The sequence below is a fragment of the Leptinotarsa decemlineata genome, unplaced genomic scaffold, assembly GCF_025532065.1.
Source record: "Leptinotarsa decemlineata unplaced genomic scaffold, Ldec_3_MD MMD2_P_RNA_scaffold_4, whole genome shotgun sequence".
Lineage (NCBI taxonomy): Eukaryota > Metazoa > Arthropoda > Insecta > Coleoptera > Chrysomelidae > Leptinotarsa > Leptinotarsa decemlineata.
The window spans coordinates 6398064-6405200 of NW_027412531.1; the positions used below are offsets into that span (position 1 = coordinate 6398064).

General features: G+C 32.7%; 1 long non-coding RNA gene across 1 annotated transcript; it reads left to right on the forward strand.

Moving 5' to 3' along the window:
* Window positions 1–5212: 5212 nt before the first annotated feature.
* On the forward strand, window positions 5213–6133 carry LOC141487591 (uncharacterized). Its single transcript, XR_012468461.1, has 2 exons — window positions 5213–5971; window positions 6022–6133. It is a non-coding gene; the product is annotated as an uncharacterized lncRNA (long non-coding RNA).
* The last annotated feature ends 1004 nt before the right edge of the window (window positions 6134–7137 follow it).

A 7137-nucleotide genomic window follows, 5' to 3' on the forward strand; every position in this document is an offset into this window, starting at 1 on the left:
TTTCTCTTTTAATGACCCACCACCACCCACATGTCCATCAAACATTTTTTTTAACCAACATTCGAAAGCGTTCTAAGTGAGATAAATTTGTTTGCAATTTTACAAAAATGCCATGAGTCACATCTGAATTCAAAATAGCTCTATTAATCGATCTAATATGTGTATTGGCTAATTTAATCCAATGGTTCACGTTCTGAAATTGTGAAGGATTTCAAAATTTCAGAAAAAGCTTTTTGAAAAATCTCAATTATACCATCACTAACCACACCTATATCCTCAGCCATGGTCACAAATATCACTTGAACTCGAAACAATTACTAACCTTACAATTCAACTATTTCGAAAAGAATTTTCATTCTACTATGTCCTCGAAAAACCAGTCCATATTTTCAGGAATAAAGCTCTTAAAATTTTTCTGAATCACATGCATACATCTCTTAGGTAGGAAGACGCTTTTCTCTTTTAGGTCAACCAATGGGGTTTCTCCATATTTTATCTCTATAATTTGGATATTGTAGATCGTTTGTGGTTGGTCCTTGGGTAAATCTGACAACTTGATGGTTTCCCTCAATTCTGCAAGAGTTGTTTCATTAATTTCATTGATATCAATCTGTGAAATGAAAAAAATATTTGGGCACAAGTCTTTAAATCATCAAAAATCTACTTACATTTTTGTTTCACGACCTTGGTAGTGAAAATGTGTTGAAAAATTTTTTTGTAACTTCCAAGTTGTTTGTCTTAGTATTTAGCAAACACAGTGTGGCAACGTTCTGCACTGATGACAGACTCTGTGATAATGATTCAACTATGTGAATCTCTGGTATTTATAATACGAATTGAGGCGCGAAAACTTTTGACCATCGAGCTGACCATCGACAGCTCGCCATCCGACTAGACCGGACGTAAATGAGAGAGAACCAACTTTGTATACCTACTAGTGGTATATAAAACTGACCTTTGAGCTAATTTTGGAAAATCTTTCAACAATGTTGAATTTCGATTTTCCAATTTTTTTGCCTAATTTCACATAGATTTGTATATATAAGATTTTGAGTTATATTCTATAAGAATGTTCACAACCTGATTTAATAATGGATATCAATCATATAAGGACCTAACTATGAGTTAATTACTAAAAATGCACACTTGCAAAAAGAAGATCCTTTCAAATGTATTTTTACGCCTATGAATTTTCCATAAGTACTTGAGACAATCATTTATTTAAATTCTATTGAATACTAAAAAATATACTTGTGATACACTGTTTGGAACCTTTGGTGTAGTAATGAATATAACTGGAGTTTAGTCCCAACACCAACCCGTTATTTATAAAACCTCCACACGTGTTTCAATCACCAAGCGATCATCTTCAAGAGGAAGATTAGTTTAATCTTCATTATTCACTAAAAAATGTAACATTTATATTAATATATGTTATTTATTTTTCCTCAATTTCTGTACATTTCACGTAAATAAACTATACTCAATATAAATATGTATGAACTCCATAGTGAATTGACAGGGGCGTGCCTGCCTATTCTCAACAGTACACAAAAATTCTAATCAATATTGAAGTTACTTCTATGATAATAAGTTTTATCGTACAGTTCATATAGAGGTACAAGGTATGATTCAGTTATTATAATGGAGCACAATTGAGCTAGCAATGAGTGATATATCACTCGTTTTGTTTTCATAAACAAGAATTGAAAATGTAAGTGTGAATATTCAAGATAGATGTGAATTCAAGTACAAATAAGATTAAATAAAGTGCAGGTATATCACTTCTCCATCATTCTGATTGAAATTATCCTGATTACATATCATGTTATATTATACAGCCGAAACCTACGTCAATGTCATGTGAGATAATTTTGAATTCATCAATGTTCTTTTGAACGCTCCTAATGTTATGTTGCATAAATTTGAAATTATACGTTGTTTCATTCACTTGTAGGGTTTCTCTACATTCAATATTGTGGGAAAATATGTATTTCTTCAGCGTTTTATATAAATAAAAAATACATTAAATATGCAAAATCGCCCAAAGAAAAAAAGGATATCAATATGTTTATCAGTATGTGAGCCTGAAAATGTTTTAGAATGTAAAACATCAAAATTTACTTGATCGAATTTGAACGAGTTGTCATCTTCTTCTTCTTGAGCCCAGATGGATTTGCTTGTGATGTTGGCCGAGGTTTGATTTTCTTTTCTGAAGTGTATTTTATTTCTATTTCATTTCTGTTCCTTATGTCAATTGCTGTTACTTCTGTTATCTGAGACATTCACAGATGTTTCTCTTCCATAAATGCTGTTTCGTTTTTTTTTATTTTTTCAGCAGATGGTACGATGGGGTACTATCAGATTTTTGTATGCTGTCTGAGGATTTCAAAGTTTCTAATTCCACTAACGTATGAACTGTATTGCCAACGAGAAGTTCGTTTCCTTTTATATAACTTCTTTCGGTACCACTTTTTCTGGAGTTCAGAAGAAACTCTCTCAGTATTTTATTTTCTGCTCTCTGGAGATCTGATTGATCGGTGACAATTCTGGTATTGGAGCCTTTGAGTTTGGAACAGTATTTGTAGTAGTTATTGAAAATTTGTAAATACATCTCTAAAAATATTCAGGTATTACAACTCAAACGCAGATAACGTGACCAATTTCAATTTTGGTTGAACATATTTCAATAATTCACGGAAATTATATACTTTTTGGTAAATCATTAAAATATGCTCAAACAAAATTCAAACTGTGGAGGATTTCAAAATTTCAGAAAAAGCCTTTTGAAAAATCTCAATTATACCATCACTAACCACACCTATATCCTCAGCCATGGTCACAAATATCACTTGAACTCGAAACAATTACTAACCTTACAATTCAACTATTTCGAAAAGAAATTTCATTCTACTATGTCCTCGCAAAACCAGTCCATATTTTCAGGAATAAAGCTGTTAAAATTTTTCTGAATAACCTGCATACATCTCTTAGGTAGGAAGACGCTTTTCTCTTTCAGGTCAACCAATGGGGTTTCTCCATATTTTATCTCTATAATTTGGATATTGTAAATCGTTTGTGGTTGGTCCTTGGATTAATCTGACAACTTGATGGTTTCCCTCAATTCTGCAAGAGTTGTTTCATTAATTTCATTGATATCAATCTGTGAACTGAAAAAATATTTCGGTACAAGTCCTTAAATCATCAAAAATCTACTTACATTTTTGTTTCACGACCTTGATAGTGAAAATGTGTTGAAAAATTTTTTGGTAACTTCCAAGTTGTGTGTCTTAGTATTTAGCAAACACAGTGTGGCAACGTTCTGCACTGATGACAGACTCTGTGATAATGATTCAACTATGTGAATCTCTGGAATTTATAATACGAATTAAGGCGCGAAAACTTTTGACCATCGAGCTGACCATCGACAGCTCGCCATCCGACTAGACCGGACGTAAATGAGAGAGAACCAACTTTGTATACCTACTAGTGGTATATAAAACTGACCTTTGAGTTAATTTTGGGAACCAGTTTAATACCTATCTATATTTCTATTAGTCTAAGAGCCGGCAGGAGATCGACTTTCACCCACTAGATAACTTGATGAGACAAATTTCTCGTCAAATATGATTTATTGTTTGATAATAAATCATCATGCCTATCAATCATCAATAAATCATGCCTATGCAAAGTCGTCTATCAAAAATTTCACATATTATTTTTAAATAAATTAATTTTGATCAATATTTTCAGATTTTTATCAATTGAATTGTATCATTCATGGAAAAATGGAAAAATGAAAAAACAAAATTATATACTTTTTGGTAAATCATTAAAATATGCTCAAACAAAATTCAAATTAGTAATGTTTTAAGGACTTTTAAATAAAATAAATTCATGATACTTCTATGTGAAATTAGAAATGGATGGAATTTAACTCCATTAGTTTTGGAATACTTTTTTTGATGAAGGTTTCTATTCAGATCGTAAATCGCTTATATCTATAGAAACTCATGTTTTCAATTGAAAAGTTGAGGACAACATTCTTTCATCTGGCTTTCGTTAGAAGTTCATAATTTCAATGCAGTCATCTTTTTTACTAAAAATCTTCAGAGAATTAATGAGTGTACTTCTGGAATGAAAATCAATTCATTTCATGGTCCAGATACGGCAAAAACTATGTTACGGATGACTTGAAATGTAAACTAAAAAGTTTCGAATTTTTGTACACAAAAGATGATCCAAGTATCATTCATCAACCTGGGTTTCCATTTTCCATAACGGCTTTCCGCGATAAAACCAGCCTAGTCTCGGATTGAAAAGTTTCAGAACTTTTCGAGACCTTACCCTCACTGGCCATAAATGTATTTTCACTTCTGGGAAAATGATGGCGTCTCTCAACTTTTATTTCTGGGAACTGTTACAAGGGTATCACCGACATGCATACTAAATAAATTTCTCAGAGAAAAACTATACTATACTATAATGATGATAATGATGAATTGATTTAGGCTTTCGTGAGATTTGCATTGTTACGATCTTCATTCGGGTTCGAAGGCCGTCGTGGTTTGGAATTCTATCCCACCGTTTCACTATCAAGAACCATCAAGATAAACCTCTGAAGGAGCCATCCACTCGTGCTGGCGAAACGTTAGGATACAGTTCCAAATCACGCCGGACTTCGAACCCGAATGAAGATCGTAACAATGAATGATGATAATGATGGAATTATCCATCTCAGGGATGTTGGGTCGCTCATCTCTATATTCCTCCTTCAAATTCTTCGATATTTTCCTATTAGCAGCTAGATATGGTTGCTTCATGTGAATGTCACTTTTTCAATAGAAAACTAAACTTTGGGTTCGCTTTTGGATAGAAGTGAAAATCAAGTATTACCAAGATGGGCTCATTCATCAACAGAAAATCTATCTAAATTTAAGGCCATGAAGATTTCGAACCCTCAAGATGAATTTACAATTTTTCTGTATATGAAACAACCTCAAGATGGAATGAATATATATAACGAAAAGAAATTTGTTCACCTTCATTTTCTCTACAATAGTATGAAGTTTATTTCTAACGCTTCCATTATCAAGAAAACACATTGTAATCACTTCACTGCGCGTCACAATTGGTGGGCTGTCACGATAACAGTTAGGGCATACCGGTTTACTACAGAGGAGAAGGAGTAGTTCGTCGTAGTAATTTTTTTTTGGGCGCCAGGTAAATTGAGATGCCAAAGTATCCACAGTTACGCTCTAATCATATCCTCAACTTACCAAAAGAAATGAAATGAAACTGACAAGTCACAATCCAATAAGTCCTATATTGATTATCGATACCAACAATTATTCAAACAATGTAACCTGAATTTCTAATCAACAAGAGTAAAAAAAAATTGAGTATAGTTATATAGTAATTGAGTATTACTGTAATAGAATATTGAAGTTATTGAGGGAAAAATTAATGCCAAGGGTTATATTATGTACAGGACAGCTGAACGTTATTGTAAAAATAATTATTTTCACAGTTTCAACCGTGAGATAATAAAAAAAATAATTTAAACCTTACTGAAATCACCTTCAGCTACGTTTATGACAGACAATATGTTTATCTTTTTTTCTAAAAAAGAGTAAGCAAAAAGCAGGAAGTGAAGCCGCAGGTACGCAACCTCAAAATTCTATAAGATATCCGAAGTCATATGCTATGGGCCCAGAGCACAGACACAATATTAAAGAAACCAAACGAGTGAAATATCGACTTAATTTCCGTTGTACATATTCAAAAGTAAGTTACACTTGAGGGAAATAATTAAAAAAATAATTAATCCTTTTCTTATGTTTCAGGTATTTCAAGCGTCAGAGTCCCAGCATCAGAGTCCAAGCAGTATCCAAGTAAAAAAAAATAAAAGTGTCTTCCAGTTCTCAGAGTTCAGGTAGTAATCCCAGTAAAAATAAAATATATCTTCCAGGTCTCAGAGTCCAGGCAGAATACCAGTAAATATTAAAATATATCTTCCAGGTCTCAGAGTCCAGGTAGTGAAAATTAAAATCCTTGGGAAAAGAAAAATCACATTTGAACTAATTTGACGCTGATATTCACTTTTGTGAAATATAATAACTTTTTCCCTGAATTATGTGACAGAAAAAGTATGGTTGAAGTTAATGATCTTAATTCTCGAAAAGAAATTATATGTTTTATCACTTTCCCTGTATATCTATGTGACAAAGTGCAAGCTGAATTTTGATTTAATCAAATGCAATAAATCGAATTTTGGAAAATAATTGATTTTTTTTTGAAACTTGGCAACAATGTCAGAAAACGAGTTAAAAACTCCACTGGTGTTTTTAAATAATTTCAATAATTGTCAGCAATAGAAAATAATGTTTTCCTGCATCCATAAAAATATTTAAAAGTTTTAATGATCGATCGCAACTGTTGATTTTCATTTCAATATGCTTCAAGAAAAGATACTACAATAACTTCCGTTAACGGTGTTCGATCACCATAAGGATTCATCACGTTCGATCGAACATTACTTCTAATAAAAAGACAATAACGTTGACAACAGCCCCTTTAGGGTAGCTGTTGTGATATGACATGAGAAAAACAAAATATGGACAATGCAATATACATAAGTGAAATTATACAAGAAGACATAATTTCGAGCTCAGAAGGGTTTTCTACTGACACGATCAAAAATTGTTCCGGTGAGACGAGTCTCTTTCGGGTTCCACAAAAACAATTCTAATCTACGAATGGTCTAATCGGGTCAAGCCTTCCAATGGCTTCAGGAATAATAGGAACTATACTGACCATAAATTCTTCTGGAATGATGAAAAAAATAAGTAGACTTTTCTCAAGATGCGAAAATGGATCAGAAAAATTGACCCAAAATGGCGTGTTTCTACTCACGTGAAGTTCACTAATCCTAAAAAGAGTGAAAGGGCCACGAACAACCAAAAACCAACGAATAGTCAAGTATCAACGGCCACCTTTTTCACTTATGATGAACCTTTGAAAATTACTCCTCTACGAGATGTTTTATCAAAAACACAAATTTTTCGAAAGGTTCTTGCTGAACTTGCACATGAGAAATCCTGATCATGGCAGGTCGATCGCCCTACCTTACCGACT